The sequence below is a fragment of the Anabrus simplex genome, chromosome X (genome assembly GCF_040414725.1).
Source record: "Anabrus simplex isolate iqAnaSimp1 chromosome X, ASM4041472v1, whole genome shotgun sequence".
Taxonomy (NCBI): Eukaryota; Metazoa; Arthropoda; class Insecta; order Orthoptera; family Tettigoniidae; genus Anabrus; species Anabrus simplex.
In genome coordinates this window covers 102902418-102924491 of record NC_090279.1, presented here as the reverse complement: position 1 = coordinate 102924491, position 22074 = coordinate 102902418, and the positions used below count along the sequence as shown (strand labels likewise).

Sequence of the window (22074 nt, the reverse complement as noted above, 5' to 3'; positions counted from 1 at the left end):
TTGCCTAAACAATATTTTTAAAAACCCAAACATTTCGCCCATTCATCATGAGATTGCTGTGCAAATTGTTGAACACCCTGTCGTTCCGGGCTCTCAGATAAGGAAACCATTATCTCTGTCATAACAATGGGCTTCTTCCTCAAGACATAGCATAGGAGCGTGGTAGCGCATCCGCTAGACACGAGTCAAATAGCATAGCAGCGTGGTAGCGCATCCGCTAGACACGAGTCAAATAGCATAGCAGCGTGGTAGCGCATCCGCTAGGCACGAGTCAAATAGCATAGCAGCGTGGTAGCGCATCCGCTAGGCACGAGTCAAATAGCATAGCAGCGTGGTAGCGCATCCGCTAGGCACGAGTCAAATAGCATAGCAGCGTTGTAGCGCATCCGCTAGACACGAGTCAAATAGCATAGCAGCGTTGTAGCGCATCCGCTAGACACGAGTCAAACAGCATAGCAGCGTGGTAGCGCATCCGCTAGACACGAGTCAAACAGCATAGCAGCGTGGTAGCGCATCCGCTAGACACGAGTCAAATAGCATAGCAGCGTGGTAGCGCATCCGCTAGACACGAGTCAAATAGCATAGCAGCGTTGTAGCGCATCCGCTAGACACCAGTCAAATAGCATAGCAGCGTTGTAGCGCATCCGCTAGACACGAGTCAAATAGCATAGCAGCGTGGTAGCGCATCCGCTAGACACGAGTCAAACAGCATAGCAGCGTGGTAGCGCATCCGCTAGACACGAGTCAAACAGCATAGCAGCGTGGTAGCGCATCCGCTAGACACGAGTAAACCCATTCTTTGATTTTTGTTTCTAGCTTCCCGAATATTTCGTAGGTTCATATGTTACAGTGCAGCACTGGATAAATACAAGACATCACATGCTCGCACACCACTTCAAATTAAAGATAACCCCAGACGAAAAGTAATGGCTTAGTAAAACCTAACATAATTAAAAAAGTAATTACAAAATTCAAAATAATTAATTTTTTAATTTTATTAGAGTACAGAAAAAAGCATGGTTGAAAACTTGAGAGAAAAGTTCGTCCTATTCAAGAGCTATGGAAGTTCTTCAGTTCAGTCGGCAGCACGGCAATTCCGGCATTATGAAGCGTCCAGTGACTGTTGAGTTCCTTGGCGAAACCTACCACAGAGAAGTTTACCACATGAACACTAATGGTGGCCGCTATTAGCAAATACAACTGAACTACATCCTGTATGAGTAGCAAATAAAACTGAACTACATTCTGTATGAGTAGCAAATAAAACTGAACTACATTCTGTATGATTAGAAATAAAACTGAATTACATTCTGTATGAGTAGCAAATAAAACTGAACTACACCCTGTATGAGTAGCAAATAAAACTCAACTACATTCTGTATGAGTAGCAAATAAAACTCAACTACATTCTGTATGAGTAGCAAATACAACTGAATTACATTCTGTATGAGTAGCAAATACAACTGAATTACATTCTGTGTGATTAGCAAATAAAACTGAACTACATTCTGTATGATTAGCAAATGCAACTGAATTACATTCTGTATGAGTAGCAAATAAAACTTAATTACATTCTGTATGAGTAGCAAATACAACTGAACTACATTCTGTATGAGTAGCAAATAAAACTCAACTACATTCTGTATGAGTAGCAAATAAAACTGAATTACATTCTGTATGAGTAGCAAATACAACTGAATTACATTCTGTATGAGTAGCAAATACAACTGAATTACATTCTGTGTGATTAGCAAATAAAACTGAACTACATTCTGTATGATTAGCAAATGCAACTGAATTACATTCTGTATGAGTAGCAAATACAACTGAATTACATTCTGTGTGATTAGCAAATAAAACTGAACTACATTCTGTATGATTAGCAAATGCAACTGAATTACATTCTGTATGAGTAGCAAATAAAACTGAACTAAATTCTGTATGAGTAGCAAATACAACTGAATTACATTCTGTATGAGTAGCAAATACAACTGAATTACATTCTGTATGAGTAGCAAATACAACTGAATTACATTCTGTATGAGTAGCAAATGAAACTGAATTACATTCTGTATGATTAGCAAATACAACTGAACTACATTCTGTATGAGTAGCAAATACAACTGAACTACATTCTGTATGAGTAGCAAATACAACTGAATTACATTCTGTGTGATTAGCAAATAAAACTGAACTACATTCTGTATGAGTAGCAAATACAACTGAACTACATTCTGTATGAGTAGCAAATACAAATGAATTGCATTCTGTATGATTAGCAAATAGAACTGAACTACATTCTGTATGAGTACTAAATAAAACTGAACTACATTCCGTATGAGTGGCAAATACAACTGAATTACATTCTGTATGATTAGCAAATACAACTGAACTACATTCTGTATGAGTACTAAATAAAACTGAACTATATTCTGTATGATTAGCAAATACAAATGAATTACATTCTGTATGATTAGCAAATAGAACTAGACTACATTCTGTATGAGTAGCAAATGAAACTGAACTATATTCTGTATGAGTACTAAATAAAACTGAACTACATTCTGTATGATTAGCAAATACAACTGAACTACATTCTGTATGAGTACTAAATAAAAATGAACTACATTCTGTATGAGTAGCAAATACAACTGAATTACATTCTGTATGAGTACTAAATAAAACTGAACTGCATTCTGTATGAGTAGCAAATACAACTGAACTACATTCTGTATGATTAGCAAATAAAAATGAATTACATTCTGTGAGTAGCAAATAAAACTGAATTACATTCTGTATGAGTAGCAAATACAACTGAATTACATTCTGTATGAGTACTAAATAAAACTGAACTACATTCTGTATGAGTAGCAAATACAACTGAATTACATTCTTTATGAGCAGCAAATAAAACTGAACTACATTCCGTATGAGTAGCAAATAAAACTGAACTACATTCTGTATGAGTAGCAAATAAAAGTGAATTACATTCTGTATGAGTACTAAATAAAACTGAATTACATTCTGTATGAGTAGCAAATAAAACTGAATTACATTCTGTATGAGTAGCAAATAAATTTGAACTACATTCTGTATGAGTAGAAAATACAACTGAGTTACATTCTGTATGAGTAGCAAATAAAACTGAACTACATTCTGTATGAGTAGCAAATAAAACTGAATTACATTCTGTATGAGTAGCAAATAAAACTGAATTACATTCTGTATGAGTAGCAAATAAAACTGAATTACATTCTGTATGAGTAGCAAATACAACTGAACTACATTCTGTATGAGTAGCAAATACAACTGAATTACATTCTGTGTGATTAGCAAATAAATCTGAACTACATTCTGTATGATTAGCAAATACAACTGAATTACATTCTGTATGAGTAGCAAATAAAACTGAACTACATTCTGTATGAGTAGCAAATACAACTCAATTACATTCTGTATGAGTAGCAAATAAAACTGAATTACATTCTGTATGAGTAGCAAATACAACTGAATTACAGTCCGTATGAGTACTAAATAAAACTGAATTACATTCTGTATGAGTAGCAAATAAAACTGAATTACATTCTGTATCAGTAGCAAATAAATTTGAATTACATTCTGTATGAGTAGCAATTACTACTGAATTACATTCTGTATGAGTAGCAAATACAACTGAATTACGTTCTGTATGAGTAGCAAATAAAACTGAACTACATTCTGTATGAGTAGCAAATGAAACTGAATTACATTCTGTATGAGTAGCAAATAAAACTGAATTACATTCTGTATGAGTAGCAAATACAACTGAATTACATTCTGTATGAGTACTAAATAAAACTGAACTGCATTCTGTATGAGTAGCAAATACAACTGAATTACATTCTGTATGAGTAGCAAATAAAACTGAACTACATTCTGTATGAGTAGCAAATACAACTGAATTACATTCTGTATGAGTAGCAAATACAACTGAATTACATTCTGTATGATTAGCAAATACAACTGAATTACTTTCTGTATGAGTAGCAAATACATCTGAACTACATTCTGTATGAGTACTAAATAAAACTGAACTACTTTCTGTATGATTAGCAAATACAAATGAATTACATTCTGTATTATTAGCAAATACAACTGAACTACATTCTGTATGAGTAGCAAATACAAGTGAATTACATTCTGTATGATTAGCAAATACAAATCAATTGCATTCTGTATGAGTACTAAATAAAACTGAATTACGTTCTGTATGAGTAGCAAATAAATCTGAACTACATTCTGTATGAGTAGCAAATGAAACTGAAGTACATTCTGTATGAGTAGCAAATACAACTGAATTACATTCTGTATGAGTAGCAAATGAAACTGAATTACATTCTGTATGATTAGCAAATACAACTGAACTACATTCTGTATGAGTAGCAAATACAACTGAACTACATTCTGTATGAGTAGCAAATACAACTGAATTACATTCTGTGTGATTAGCAAATAAAACTGAACTACATTCTGTATGAGTAGCAAATACAACTGAACTACATTCTGTATGAGTAGCAAATACAAATGAATTGCATTCTGTATGATTAGCAAATAGAACTGAACTACATTCTGTATGAGTACTAAATAAAACTGAACTACATTCCGTATGAGTGGCAAATACAACTGAATTACATTCTGTATGATTAGCAAATACAACTGAACTACATTCTGTATGAGTACTAAATAAAACTGAACTACATTCTGTATGATTAGCAAATACAAATGAATTACATTCTGTATGATTAGCAAATAGAACTGAATTGCATTCTGTATGAGTAACAAATACAAATGAATTACATTCTGTATGATTAGCAAATACAAATGAATTGCATTCTGTATGATTAGCAAATAGAACTTGACTACATTCTGTATGAGTAGCAAATACAACTGAACTACATTCTCTATGAGTAGCAAATACGACTGAACTATTTTCTGTATGAGTACTAATTAAATCTGAACTACATTCTGTATGAGTAGCAAATACAACTGAATTATTTTCTGTATGAGTAGCAAATACAAATGAATTACATTCTGTATGAGTACTAAATAAAAATGAACTACATTCTGTATGATTAGCAAATACAACTGAACTACATTCTGTATGAGTAGCAAATACAACTGGACTATTTTCTGTATGAGTAGCAAATACAAATGAACTATTTTCTGTATGAGTAGCAAATACAACTGAACTATTTTCTGTATGAGTAGCAAATACAAATGAACTATTTTCTGTATGAGTAGCAAATAAAACTGAACTACATCCTGTATGAGTAGCAAATACAACTGAACTACATTCTGTATGAGTAGCAAATACAACTGAACTATTTTCTGTATGAGTAGCAAATACAAATGAACTATTTTCTGTATGAGTAGCAAATAAAACTGAACTACATCCTGTATGAGTAGCAAATAAAACTGAACTACATCCTGTATTATTAGCAAATACAACTGAACTACATTCTGTATGAGTAGCAAATACAACTGAACTACATTCTGTATGAGTAGCAAATAAAACTGAACTACATCCTGTATGATTAGCAAATACAACTGAACTACATTCTGTATGAGTATCAAATAAAACTGAACTACATCCTGTATGAGTAGCAAATAAAACTGAACTCCATCCTGTATGATTAGCAAATACAACTGAACTACATTCTGTATGAGTAGCAAATACAACTGAACTACATTCTCTATGAGTAGCAAATACGACTGAACTATTTTCTGTATGAGTACTAATTAAATCTGAACTACATTCTGTATGAGTAGCAAATACAACTGAATTATTTTCTGTATGAGTAGCAAATACAAATGAATTACATTCTGTATGAGTACTAAATAAAAATGAACTACATTCTGTATGATTAGCAAATACAACTGAACTACATTCTGTATGAGTAGCAAATACAACTGAACTATTTTCTGTATGAGTACTAAATAAATCTGAACTACATTCTGTATGAGTAGTAAATACAACTGAACTACATTCTGTATGAGTAGCAAATACAACTGGACTATTTTCTGTATGAGTAGCAAATGCAACTGAATTAAATTCTGTATGAGTACTAAATAAAACTGAACTACATTCTGTATGATTAGCAAATACAACTGAACTATATTCTGTATTAGTGCTAAATAAATCTGAACTACATTCTGTATGATTAGCAAATACAACTGAACTACATTCTGTATGAGTAGCAAATACAACTGAACTATATTATGTACTAGCAAGATACCCGTGCTTCGCTACGGTATTATACTGAAATTTATAATTGAATGGATATCGATTTATATATAATCCGTCAAAATTTGAGATCTGACTCGTTTTCTGAGAGATTACGGCAAGTTCCCTCCCATTTTTCAATCTTTCTTTCCAGCAATCGCTTTCGTACTTCCCGGGCTAGGACCATGTATTCCACCCGGTTTGTTCGTTCCCTAAAAGTTTGCCATCTTTTCCTATAAGCATTTTTAATATGGATCAAATTCTTGAGGAGATTCGGCGTGGTGTCTTCTTGGGTGCCTTGGCAGTACTGAACCCGCGGCCGGACTGCATTTGTAGTCATTACCCATCCAGACCCGTTTCCAGCGCGGTCCGCACATTTGACGACGGTCCAGATTATTATTATTATTATTATTATTATTATTATTATTATTATTATTATTATTATTATTATTATTATTATTATTATTATTATTATTATTATTATTATTATTATTATTATAGATGTTCTGGACCCCACAGCAAGATGCAATACCGCTAATTGGCGGTAAATTTCATCTGCTGCCATTGTCATTTTTGACATTGTGACCAGCACCATTATCGCGCGTAGGCAAGTACGCGGAATTTCTGGCGATACGAATGACATACTTGCGTGCATTATTGACCTTATTATAGAGGTGAACAATTGGACAGTCAATCTCATTCCTATCGTTTATTTCAAATGTTTTTAATTTTTATTTATATGCCAGGAGAATGTACTGTAATCAAAGAACGTTCTCCGAAGGAAAAGATGGCTCTTGAAAACGAACCCAGGAAAGATTAAAAATGATTGGTTTATGCTCAGAATAAGTACATCAAAAATCCACAGCCTGTTTCCAGTCATTCGACAGGGTCAGGAATGGAATGAATATACAGTAAAATCAATTGGTCTAACCTCCTTTTACACCCCACCGTCGTTAGTTTCATCCCTCCCCCCCCCCCCGCAAAAAAGAAAAGAAGGCGTGTTTCTTTATGTTTAAAAGAGATTCCTAACTCCAATGTTCACGTCTATAACCTTCAGTTTTGAGATATATGTATCCCCATAAAAATAATTCACTATTTTCACATCTTTCACACCCCCTCCCCCCAAAGTGAATTTTCCTGCAACAAACTCGTTTCTTTAATTGTAAAGTATCTTCTAAATACCAATTATCACGACTCTAACTTCTTCAGTTTTTGATTTATGTGTCCTCATGAAAGGAACTCAACTCCTTTTCACTCCCGCCCCCTCCTAGATTATTCCCCCCCAAAACGCGTTTTTCTTTGATTTTAAAGGAGATCCAAATACAAATTTTCACGCCTGTAACAAATATAGTTTTTATTAGATGTAAGTATTCTCATACAATTAAGTCTATTAATTTTTCAATAACTTCACCCCACCCCCTCATTGGATTTTCGGAAATTACGCGTTTCTTTACTTTTTAAAGCAGATTCAAAACATCAAATTTCACGTCTGTAACATCTTCATACGTGGATCAGTACAAATCCTGAAATCTCACCTGTTCGCACCTCCATAATCTAAGAAATCCTTATTATCACTATATTTCTATATGATAAAAACTTTCTCTATCCTGATATGCTTTACTTTGTCCATTGTGGCAACCCGTAATTGCGGGAAGTCGTTGATTCGTTCAATAAATATATATATTAAAATAAATCAACACTATCTCCACCCAAGTGGTATTTCCGAAAACTAAAAATACATGTTGATTTTTTATTTTTAATAAGATAAAAAATACAATTTTTCAATTCTGTAACATGTTAACTTTTTTGAGATATACTGTAGAAATTCTCATTTTAAAATTTCACCACTTTTAGTTCCCCTTAAGTGGAGTTTCCAAATACAAATCACCTATGTTTCTTTACATTTACAGGAGATTCAAAATACACACTTTTTACGTCTGCAACAATTTACGTTTCTCAGATATTCTGTAGATATAGTCTTTCAAAAAATTCACCCCAATTTGTCACTCCTGTTCAACCGCCATTAATTGGATTTACCAAAAGCAAAAAAATACGTGTGTCTTTGTTTTTAAAGGAGATCCCATATACAAATGTTCAGTTCTGTAATATCTTCAGTTTCTGAGATATATGTATCCTCATTAAAGGCATTCAACCTATTATTCACCCTTTTAAACCCATCCTATTGGGATTTACAGAAAAGAAAAAAATACGTTTTCCTTCATTTTTAAGGGAGATTCTAAGTACCAATTTTTACTTCTGTAAACTTTTAAAGTTTTAATATGTAGACACACTTATTTTAAAAATTCACCCCCCCCCCATTTTCACCCCCCATATTTGGATTTTCCAAAAACGAAAAAATACCTGCTTCTTTAGTTTTAAAGTAGATCCCAAATACCAATTTTCAGGTCTGTAATATCTCCAGGTTCTGAAATATAATTAGCCTCATTAAAGGCATTCAACCTTTTTTTTCACCCTTTTCCACCCTTCCTATTGGGATTTTCCGAAAACAAAAAATACATGTTTCTTTATTTTTAAAGGAGATTCTAAATACCAATTTTTACATCTATAAACTTTAAACGTTTTGAGATATAGATACACTCGTTTTAAAAATTCGCCCTCTTTTCACCGCCCCCCCCCCCCCGATTAATTGGATTTTCCGAAACTAAAAAAATACGTGTTTCTATATTTTTAAAGGAGATTCCAAACACCAGTTTTCAGGTCTGTAATATCTTCAGGTTCTGAAATATAAGTAGCTACATTAAAGGCATTCAACCCGTTTTTCACCCTTTTCCACCCTTCCTATTGGGATTTTCCGAAAACAAAAAAAAATTGTATCTCTTTATTTTTAAAGGAGATATTAAATACCAAATTTTACATCTATAAGCTTTAAAAGTTTTGAGATATAGATACACTCATTTTAAAATTTCACCCCCTTTTCAGCCCCAGCATGAATTGTATTTTCCAAAAACAAAAAATACGTGTTTCTTTATTTTTAAAGGAGACCCCAAACACCAATTTTCAGGTCTGTAATATCTTCAGTTTCTGAGATATAAGCATTCTCTTTAAAGGCATTCAACCCCTTTTTCACCTCTTTTTACCCCTCCTATTGGGATTTTTCACCCTCCTATTAATTGGATTTTCCAAAAACAAAAAAATACGTGTTTCTTAATTTTTAAAAGCGAACAAAAGTTCCAATTTTCAGGTCTGTAATGTCTGCGGTTTTTGAGATATAAGTACCGGTATCCTGATTAAATGGCATTCAACCACTTTTTCACCCTCTTTCACCCATTCTATTGGGATTTTCTGAAAATAAAAAAATACGGGTTTCCTTATTTTTAAAGAAGATTCTAAATACCAATTTTCACATGTGTAAACTTTTAAAGTTTTGAGATATAGATACACTCATTTTAAAATTTCACACCCCCTTTTCACCCCCTTAGCGACGGAATATCCAAAAATCCTCTCTTAGCGAGCACCTACATCTTAATATGAATATATCCTCAAAATTTCATTCATTTATGTCCAGTAATTTTGGGTCGGCGATGATGAATCAGTCAGTCAGTCAGTCAGTCAGTCAGTCAGTCAGTCAGTCAGTCAGTCAGTCAGTCAGTCAGTCAGGACAAGTTACATTATATATATAGATTAGTACTAAATAAAACTGAATTACATTCTGTATGAGTAGCAAATACAACTGAACTACATTCTGTATGAGTACTAAATAAAACTGAATTACATTCTGTATGAGTAGCAAATACAACTGAACAGCATTCTGTATGAGTAGCAAATCAACTGAACTATATTCTGTATGATTAGCAAATACAACTGAACTACATTCTGTATGAGTACTAAATCAAACAGAATTACATTCTGTATGAGTAGCAAATACAACTGAACTACATTCTGTATGAGTACTAAATAAAACTGAATTACATTCTGTATGAGTAGCAAATACAACTGAACTACATTCTGTATGAGTAGCAAATACAACTGAACTACATTCTGTATGAGTACTAAATACAACTGAACTACATTCTGTATGAGTAGCAAATACAACTGAACTACATTCTGTATGAGTAGCAAATACAACTGAACTACATTCTGTATGAGTACTAAATCAAACAGAATTACATTCTGTATGAGTAGCAAATACAACTGAACTACATTCTGTATGAGTACTAAATAAAACTGAATTACATTCTGTATGAGTAGCAAATACAACTGAACTACATTCTGTATGAGTAGCAAATACAACTGAATTACATTCTGTATGAGTACTAAATAAAACTGAACTGCATTCTGTATGAGTAGCAAATACAACTGAACTACATTCTGTATGAGTAACAAATACAACTGAATTACATTCTGTATGAGTAGCAAATACAACTGAACTACATTCTGTATGAGTAGCAAATACAACTGAACTACATTCTGTATGAGTAGCAAATACAACTGAACTACATTCTGTATGAGTAGCAAATACAACTGAACTACATTCTGTATGAGTAGCAAATACAACTGAACTACATTCTGTATGAGTACTAAATACAACTGAACTACATTCTGTATGAGTAGCAAATAAAACTGAATTACATTCTGTATGAGTAGCAAATAAAAGTGAATTACATTCTGTATGATTAGCAAATAAAAGTGAATTACATTCTGTATGAGTAGCAAATAGAACTGAATTACATTCTGTATGAGTAGCAAATACAACTGAACTACATTCTGTATGAGTACTAAATAAAACTGAACTGCATTCTGTATGAGTAACAAATAAAACTGAATTACATTCTGTATGAGTAGCAAATACAACTGAACTACAGTCTGTATGAGTACTAAATAAAACTGAACTACATTCTGTATGAGTACTAAATAAAACTGAATTACATTCTGTATGAGTAGCAAATACAACTGAACTACAGTCTGTATGAGTAGCAAATAAAAGTGAATTACATTCTGTATGAGTAGCAAATAGAACTGAATTACATTCTGTATGATTAGCAAATACAACTGAACTACATTCTGTATGAGTACTAAATAAAACTGAATTACATTCTGTGTGATTAGCAAATACAACTGAACTACAGTCTGTATGAGTAGCAAATAAAAGTGAATTACATTCTGTATGAGTAGCAAATAGAACTGAATTACATTCTGTATGAGTAGCAAATAAAAGTGAATTACATTCTGTATGAGTAGCAAATAGAACTGAATTACATTCTGTATGAGTAGCAAATACAACTGAACTACAGTCTGTATGAGTACTAAATAAAACTGAACTACAGTCTGTATGAGTACTAAATAAAACTGAATTACATTCTGTATGAGTAGCAAATACAACTGAACTACAGTCTGTATGAGTAGCAAATAAAAGTGAATTACATTCTGTATGATTAGCAAATAAAAGTGAATTACATTCTGTATGAGTAGCAAATAGAACTGAATTACATTCTGTATGAGTAGCAAATACAACTGAACTACATTCTGTATGAGTACTAAATAAAACTGAACTACATTCTGTATGAGTACTAAATAAAACTGAACTGCATTCTGTATGAGTAACAAATACAACTGAACTACATTCTGTATGAGTAGCAAATACAACTGAACTACATTCTGTATGAGTACTAAATAAAACTGAACTACATTCCGTATGAGTAGCAAATAAAACTGAACTGCATTCTGTATGAGTACTAAATAAAACTGAACTACATTCTGTATGAGTAGCAAATACAACTGAACTACATTCTGTATCAGTAGCAAATACAACTGAACTACATTCTGTATGAGTACTAAATAAAACTGAACTGCATTCTGTATGAGTAGCAAATACAACTGAACTACATTCTGTATCAGTAGCAAATACAACTGAACTACATTCTGTATGAGTAGCAAATACAACTGAACTACATTCTGTATGAGTAGCAAATACAACTGAACTACATTCTGTATGAGTAACAAATACAACTGAACTACATTCTGTATGATTAGCAAATAAAAGTGAATTACATTCTGTATGAGTAGCAAATAGAACTGAATTACATTCTGTATGATTAGCAAATACAACTGAACTACATTCTGTATGAGTACTAAATAAAACTGAATTACATTCTGTGTGATTAGCAAATACAACTGAACTACATTCTGTATGAGTAGCAAATACAACTGAACTACATTCTGTATGAGTACTAAATAAAACTGAATTACATTCTGTATGAGTAGCAAATACAACTGAACTACATTCTGTATGAGTACTAAATAAAACTGAATTACATTCTGTGTGATTAGCAAATACAACTGAACTACATTCTGTATGAGTACTAAATAAAACTGAATTACATTCTGTATGAGTAGCAAATAGAACTGAATTACATTCTGTATGAGTAGCAAATACAACTGAACTACATTCTGTATGAGTACTAAATAAAAATGAACTACATTCTGTATGAGTAGCAAATACAACTGAACTACATTCTGTATGAGTAGCAAATACAACAAAACTACATTCTGTATGAGTAGCAAATACAACAAAACTACATTCTGTATGAGTACTAAATAAAACTGAACTACATTCCGTATGAGTAGCAAATAAAACTGAACTACATTCTGTATGAGCACTAAATAAAACTGAATTACATTCTGTATGAGTAGCAAATACAACTGAACTATATTCTGTATGATTAGCAAATACAACTGAACTACATTCTGTATGAGTACTAAATCAAACAGAATTACATTCTGTATGAGTAGCAAATACAACTGAACTACATTCTGTATGAGTACTAAATCAAACTGAATTACATTCTGTATGAGTAGCGAATAAAACTGAACTACATTCTGTATGATTAGCAAATACAACTGAACTACATTCTGTATGAGTAGCAAATACAACTGAATTACATTCTGTATGAGTACTAAATAAAACTGAACTACATTCTGTATGATTAGCAAATACAACTGAACTACATTCTGTATGAGTAGCAAATAAAACTGAACTACATTCTGTATGAGTAGCAAATAAAACTGAACTACATTCCGTATGAGTAGCAAATAAAACTGAACTACATTCTGTATGAGTAGCAAATAAAACTGAACTACATTCTGTATGAGTAGAAATAAAACTGAATTACATTCTGTATGAGTAGCAAATAAAACTGAATTACATTCTCTATGAGTAGCAAATAAAACTGAACTATATTCTGTATGAGTAGCAAATAAAACTGAACTACATTCTGTATGAGTAGAAATAAAACTGAACTACATTCTGTATGAGTAGCAAATAAAACTGAACTACATTCTGTATGAGTAGAAATAAAACTGAATTACATTCTGTATGAGTAGCAAATACAACTGAACTATATTCTGTATGAGTAGAAATAAAACTGAACTACATTCTGTATGATTAGCAAATACAACTGAATTACATTCTGTATGAGTACTAAATAAAACTGAACTACATTCTGTATGTTTAGCAAATATAACTGAACAGCATTCTGTATGGGTACTAAATAAAACTGAATTACATTCTGTATGGGTAGCAAATACAAATGAATTACATTCTGTATGATTAGCAAATACAACTGAATTACATTCTGTATGGGTAGCAAATACAAATGAATTACATTCTGTATGATTAGCAAATACAACTGAATTACATTCTGTATGAGTACTAAATAAAACTGAACTACATTCTGTATGATTAGCAAATACAACTGAACTTTATTCTGTATTCTAGTGACCATCATTTATAATTGCACGCATTCGCTATGAATTGAAATTAGAAGTGGTCAACATCTTCTGTTGATGAGGTGGTCGTAGAAGGAAAGTCTAAAATGTTGACTTTCCAGAAACGTATTTTAGCCGAGGGAAGTACATGTCTGTTATATTTGTGAAGTAAATAACTCACCAAGCCTATTCTATGGAATGTGGTTAGGAAATGTGAAGTTATCTAATGAGTGGGTACAATACGTGACTCAGCTCTCTTCCCCATCCTCCCAGATTAAGAGAATATGAGGAGGGCCAGAGATAACAGTTATGTGGTTTGTATGAACCAATCAGACGATTGGAGCCCCGCAAACGAAGTGCTGAGTGTTGTGGCGTAAGCATAGAACTCTACCGAGCGGTCATCGGCCGATGGAACAATATCAGGTATGTGGTTTAAAATGTGATATAAAATACTCTGAAATCATGCTGGCAGCGTTAGTGATTGCTGCATTATTAGTAATTGGAGGAGTGGAAAGCAACCCTGGGCCACTGAATTGGGAAGATATAGCTAAGATCAAGGAGGTGATAAAAGAGGGCAGCCAAACAGACACAACGAGGGAGCTCATTATGGCACAGAACAAAGATATTCAGGATATGAAAGACTGCCTTCGGGGTGATATGGCAGGTATAAAAGAATCTCTAGATATATACCAGGAAGAAATGAAAATTGCTAAGGAACACCGACTGGTGTTGGAGCAGCGCACACGGGAGCTGGAGATGCAGGTCCGGAGATCAGTGCTTGCCCAACGTAAGTAGTATAATGGGAGAGTTCTGCGGCCTCCTCCTCCGCCCGCGGCGCGGGAAATTTGAATTCCGGCGGGAAATTTGAATTTTGGCGGGAGATTTGAATTTTGGCGGGAGATTTGAATTTGTAAACAAAGCCACGTGCTTTTTGACAGCTGTCATCGACAACAACGCATCGCTAACCTCACTGCTGCCATCTTGACGGGCCTAAACCTCACTAGTGCCAACTTAACCTAACTAGCATGAGGTAAACAAAGCCACGTGTTTTTTGACAGCCACGTGCTTTTTGACAGACAACAACGCATCGCTAACCTCAGTACTGCCATCTTGACGGACCTAAACCTCAGTAGTGCCAACTTAACCTAACTAGCGCGAGGTAAACAAAGCCACGTGTTTTTTGACAGCCACGTGCTTTTTGACAGATTTGTAAACAAAGCCACGTGCTTTTTGACAGCTGTCATCGACAACAACGCATCGCTAACCTCAGTACTGCCATCTTGACGAGCCTAAACCTTAGTGGTACCAACTTAACCTAACTAGCGCGTGAGGTAAACAAAGCCACGTGCTTTTTGACAGCCACATGCTTTTTTGACAGCTGTCATCCGCCATCTTTGAGCGCTGTGCTGCCCTCTTGCGTCACCTGTCATCGGCAGTGCTGCCATCTTGGCGGGCCTAAACCTCAGTGCTACCAACTTAACCTCACTAGCGTGAGATAAACAAATCCACGTGCAGCTGTCATCCGCCATCTTTGAGCACCGTGCTGCCCTCTATGTGGTGGTGGTAAATTCCACGCGCTCTTGTTTGGAAACAAACTCACGTGCTTTTTTGACAGCTACTATCCGCCCTGCTCTCTGTAGTAGCGGGTAATTTGAAAAGTTCTGTTAGCTGTCATACGCCATCTTTGAGCACCGTGCTGCCATCTATGTGGTGGCGGTAAATTCCACGTGCTTTACAAACTCACGCGCAGCTGTCATCCGCCATCTTACATCGCAAACCTCAGTGCTACACTCTATGTGGTAGCGGATAATTTTAAAAAGAAAAATTCTACAGCAGCCATCTCTCAACGCTAATTGCACAAGATGGTGGCTATACATGACTCCTTAAAGGTGCTTATGCAAGATGATCGCTATACATAGACGCCCTTGGGATGCTTGCGCAAGATGGCGGTTATACATAGCTCCTTATGAGGGATGTTTGTGCAAGATGGCAGTTGCTCTTATGAGGCGGCTTAAGGATCCTTGGCTAGAGACGCCCTAAGGATGCTTGCGCAAGATGGCGGCTATACATAGCTCCTTATGAGACAGCCAGTACTCGATACAACATGTAATCAGAACATTGATTGATGTGTTCAGAACACAAAATAAGTAGAATCGAACACTGTACTCGATACAACATGTGATTAAAACATTGTCTGGTGTGTTCAGAACGCTGTACAACATGTTAGGGGATACCTTTGTTCTAAGAAGATCAGATTGAAACATAACAAGACTAGAATTGAACACTGCACTCGATGTCGTTACATGTGATCAGAACAATGATTGATGTGTTCAGATCACTAAACAAGTAGAACCGAACCCTGTACAACATGTTAGGGGATACCTTTGTTTAGAATGAAACATAACAAGACTAGAATTGAACACTGCACTCGATGTCGTTACATGTGATCAGAACAATGATTGATGTGTTCAGATCACTAAACAAGTAGAACCGAACACTGTACAACATGTTAGGGGATAGCTTTGTTCTAAGAAGATCAGATTGAAACATAACAAGACTAGAATCGAACACTGCACTCGATGTCGTTAACCTTAACATGTGATCCGATACAACATGTTAGGGGATACCTTTGTTCTAAGAACCGAACACTGTACAACATGTTGGGGGATACCTTTGTTTAGATTGAAACTAACAAGACTAGAATCGAACACTGTACAACATGTTAGGGGATACCTTTGTTTAGATTGAAACTAACAAGACTAGAATCGAACACTGCACTCGATGTCGTTAACCTTAACATGTGATCCGATACAACATGTTAGGGGATACCTTTGTCCTAAGAACCGAACACTGTACAACATGTTAGGGGATACCTTTGTTCTAAGAAGATCAGATTAAAACATAACAAGACTAGAATTGAACACTGCACTCGATACAACATGTAATCAGAACATTGATTGATGTGTTCAGATCACTAAACAAGTAGAACCGAACACTGTACAACATGTTAGGGGATACCTTTGTTTAGATTGAAACTAACAAGACTAGAATCGAACACTGCACTCGATGTCGTTAACCTTAACATGTGATCCGATACAACATGTTAGGGGATACCTTTGTTCTAAGAAAATTAGATTGAAACACTAGAATCGAACATTGTTTGATGTGTTCAGTACAACTTCAATGATTAACACACACTGTGCACATATCGCATGGCTATCTCGCCTAGTATGAAAATAAAAAACACACTGTACACATATCGCATAGCTAACACTTCAAATGATTTGCTTAGTACGAAAATAAAAAAATCTATACCGCGTAGCTAACTCGTTCATCGCACTGCTCAGACGCTTAGTAATTGCGAATACACTCATACGAAAATCAAGAAAGCACACTGCGTAGCCAACTCGCTCGGCTCACTCGCTTAGTAATTGCAACACTGATACACACACGGATAAGAATGTTCCGAGATACTACATACTTACATGTTTTTTAAGGGGGGTGAAAGATCATAAATTATATGTACACATGTTGTCTCCTCCAAGTTGTAAGATGAAATAGACGCAGTACTGCGAGTTTCCGCTCTAGCTAGCGAACGGAAGTAGCATGATATCTCAGCAAAAAATAATACGCGTGAGCTTGCAAGTCAGACACAATGATGGATACCGCGATTCAAATCCTGGCAACTTATGCCGTCGGGAAGGGCATCCGGCGAGTATCTAGCTGTAAATCCCCGATTCTCGAGTTGTAAAACAGATTCTTAATCCGAGTTCTTTGACGTCAGGAAGGGCAACCGGTTGAAAACAATAGTGTATGACGTGAGAGGCTAGATACTGCTAGTTTTGCGTCAGGAAGGGCAACTCAACAAATTCTTGCGATTTAAAAATATTAGTCAGGAAGGGCATCCGGCAGTAAAACAATAGTTCACGATACAGCGATTTACAATCTAAGAAGAGCATCTAGCTGTAAAACCCCCGATTCTCGACAGATTCTTAATCCGAGTTCTTTGACGTCAGGAAGGGCAACCGGTTGCAAACAATAGTGTATGACGTGAGAGGCTAGATACTGCCAGTTTTGCGTCAGGAAGGGCAACTCAACAAATTCTTGCGATTAAAAAATCTTAGTCAGGAAGGGCATCCGGCAGTAAAACAATAGTTCACGATACAGCGATTTACAATCTAAGAAGAGCATCTAGCTGTAAAACCCCCGATTATCGAGTTGTAAAACAGATTCTTAATCCGAGTTCTTTGACGTCAGGAAGGGCAACCGGTCGAAAACAATAGTGTATGATGTAAGAGGCTAGATACTGCCAGTTTTGCGTCAGGAAGGGCAACTCAAAAAATTCTTGTGATTTAAAATCTTAGTCAGGAAGGGCATCCGGCTGTAAAACAATAGTTCGTGATTTAAAATCTAAGAAGTGCATCTAGCTGTGTATCCCCGATTCCCGTGTTAGAAGTTGTAAAACAGATTCTTAATCCGAGTTGTCAGGAAGGGCAACCGGTCGAAAACAATAGCGTATGATGTAAGAGGCTAGATACTGCCAGTTTTGCGTCAGGACGGGCAACTCAACAAATTCTTGTGATTTAAAATCTTAGTCAGGAAGGGCATCCGGCTGTAAAACAATAGTTCGTGATTTAAAATCTAAGAAGTGCATCTAGCTGTAAATCCCCGATTCCCGTGTTAGAAGTTGTAAAACAGATTCTTAATCCGAGTTGTCAGGAAGGGCAACCTTCGAAAACAATAGCGTATGATGTAAGAGGCTAGATACTGCCAGTTTTGCGTCAGGAAGGGCAACTCAACAAATTCTTGCGATTTAAAATCTTAGTCAGGAAGGGCATCCGGTAGTAAAACAATAGTTCGTGATTTAAAATCTAAGAAGAGCATCTAGCTGTAAAACCCCCGATTCTCGACAGATTCTTAATCCGAATTCTTTGACGTCAGGAAGGGCAACCGGTTGAAAACAATTATCGAACACGCATCGCGAAGGCAGGAGTGTGCAGCGATATGCATGTTTAGACTTGCAGATTACGAAAGAAACATAACAAGACTTGAGTCTTAAAACAAATTCTTGTGATTTAAAATCTTAGTCAGGAAGGGCATCCGGCTGTAGTGATACAGCGATTTAAAATCTAAGAAGAGCATCTAGCTTTAAAACCCCCGATTCTCGACAGATTCTTAATCCGAGTTCTTTGACGTCAGGAAGGGCAACCGGTTGAAAACAATTATCGAACACGCATCGCGAAGGCAGGAGTGTGCAGCGATATGCATGTTTAGACTTGCAGATTACGAAAGAAACATAACAAGACTTGAGTCTTAAAACAAATTCTTGTGATTTAAAATCTTAGTCAGGAAGGGCATCCGGCTGTAGTGATACAGCGATTTAAAATCTAAGAAGAGCATCTAGCTGTAAAACCCCCGATTCTCGACAGATTCTTAATCCGAGTTCTTTGACGTCAGGAAGGGCAACCGGTCGAAAACAATAGCGTATGATGTAAGAGCTTAGATACTACCAGTTTTGCGTCAGGAAGGACAACTAGTCTTAAAACAAAACAGATTCTTAATCCGAGTTGTCAGGAAGGGCAACCGGTTGAAAACTATAGTGTAAGAGGTTAGATACTGCTAGTTTTGCGTCAGGAAGGACAACTCAACAAATTCTTGCGATTTAAACTCTGTAAAACATATTTTTAATCCCAAGAGAATCGAACCCGAGACTACTGGGTGAGAGGCATGCACGCTAAACTAAACTGTAGGCTATGGGTTTGTTCTACAGTCCTTGAAGTATCGGCACAGTCATTCTGAGCGAGTTGTGGAATGCATGTGTTAGCTGAAATTGTACACGTATCTTCCGGCTTGTGTAACCTTGAACGAAGACACGGTGTGCTGATAAGCGACTTGTAACTCACGAACGCCTTCTTAGCTGAGTAGCATTCAGCCATGTAAGCTCTTAAAACACAGTACTAATTAAGGTTGTAAAATATTCTGAAATAATCCTCCTCTGTAGTGTAGTAGTTAGTGTGATTAGCTGCTACCCCCGGAGGTCCGAGTTCGATTCCCGGCTCTGATATGGAATGTGTAGCATTTAGCCTATGTACGTTCCTAACGTAAAATATCATGATTGTACGGAGAGGTTAAAACACACACAGTGTCAGCATATAGCACACCCCTATCGAAAGAGCCTGCGCGGTGCCGGCATGTAGGCTTCTCCTGATGAAGGAGCCTGCACAAGGTTTAACGTCCCCATCAACAGCCCTTACATAATGCTGGCTTTTTTGCACACCCCGCCTCTTAGATCATACATCATAGTTTTACGACCGGTTGCCCTTCCTGACTAGGATTTTAAATCGATAACTAGATATCCCGACATAGCCTACTCCTACCGAAGAAGCCTGCACAAGGCTTATTGCCTCCATCCGACAGATGAATCACCCCCCCAACGTCTTGTACTCAAAAATCATTTTTCGAAGGAGTCTGCACAAGGTTTAACACCCCCTATCAACAGCTCTTACTTATTGCTGGCTTTTTTGCACACCCCGCCTCTTAGATCATACACCATAGTCTTACGACCGGTTGCCCTTCCTGACTAGGATTTTAAATCGATAACTAGATGTCCCGACATAGCCTACTCCTACCGAAGAAGCCTGCACAAGGCTTATTGCCTCCATCCGACAGATGAATCACCATCAACACTCTTGTACTCAAAAATCATTTTCGAAGGAGTCTGCACAAGGTTTAATGCCCCCTATCAACAGCCCTTACTTATTGCTGCCTTTTTGCACACCCCGCCTCTTAGATCATACACCATAGTTTTATACGACCGGTTGCCCTTCCTGACTAGGATTTTTAAATCGATAACTAGATGTCCCGACATAGCCTACTCCTACCGAAGAAGCCTGCATATAGCTTAACGCCTCCATCCGACAAATGAATCACCCTCAACACTCTTCAATCATTCTCGCTACTTCGGAAGATAGCGGGTTCGAAATGGAAGCTGTAAAAAATAGCAAATGGTAGGCGAGGGACCTGCGCGATCGTCATTACATGATCTAGCTAGATGCCCTTCCCGACGGCATAAGTTGCCAGGATTTGAATCGCGTACCCTTCCTGACTAGGATTTTAAATCGATAACTAGATGTCCCGACATAGCCTACTCCTACCGAAGAAGCCTGCACATAGCTTAACACCTCCATCCGACAAATGAATCACCCTCAACACTCTTCAATCATTCTGGCTACTTCTGAAGATAGAGGGTTCGAATTAGAAGCCGTAAAAAATAGCAAATGCTAGGCGAGGGACCTGCGCGATCGTCATAACATGATCTAGCCGGATGCCCTTCCCGACGGCATAAGTTGCCAGGATTTGAATCGCGGTATCCATCATTGTGTCTGACTTGCAAGCTCACGCGTATTTTTTTTTTGCTGAGAAATCATGCTACTTCCGTTCGCTAGCTAGAGCGGAAACTCGCAGTACTGCGTCTATTTCATCTTACAACTTGGAGGAGACAACATGTGTACATATAATTTATGATCTTTCACCCCCCTTAAAAAACATGTAAGTATGTAGTATCTCGGAACATTCTTATCCGTGTGTGTATCAGCGTTGCAATTACTAAGTGAGTGAGCCGAGCGAGTTGGCTACGCAGTGTGCTTTCTTGATTTTCGTATGAGTGTATTCACAATTACTAAGCGTCTTAGCAGTGCGATGAACGAGTTAGCTACGCGGTATAGATTTTTTTATTTTCGTACTAAGCAAATCATTTGAAGTGTTAGCTATGCGATATGTGTACAGTGTGTTTTTTTGATTTTCATACTAGGCGAGATAGCCATGCGATATGTGCACAGTGTGTGTTAATCATTGAAGTTGTACTGAACACATCAAACAATGTTCGATTCTAGTGTTTCAATCTAATTTTCTTAGAACAAAGGTATCCCCTAACATGTTGTATCGGATCACATGTTAAGGTTAACGACATCGAGTGCAGTGTTCGATTCTAGTCTTGTTAGTTTCAATCTAAACAAAGGTATCCCCTAACATGTTGTACAGGGTTCGGTTCTACTTGTTTAGTGATCTGAACACATCAATCATTGTTC

The 22074-nt window shown here is 36.1% G+C and overlaps 1 long non-coding RNA gene across 1 annotated transcript in view; it reads right to left on the bottom strand.

The window, feature by feature from the left end:
• Window positions 1–970: 970 nt before the first annotated feature.
• LOC136886289 (uncharacterized) overlaps window positions 971–22074 on the bottom strand; it is a 57463-nt gene continuing 36359 nt past the window's right edge. Inside the window, exon 3 of the long non-coding RNA XR_010861759.2 lies at window positions 971–1142. This is a non-coding gene — a long non-coding RNA (uncharacterized lncRNA). The remainder of the gene's footprint in view (window positions 1143–22074) is intronic.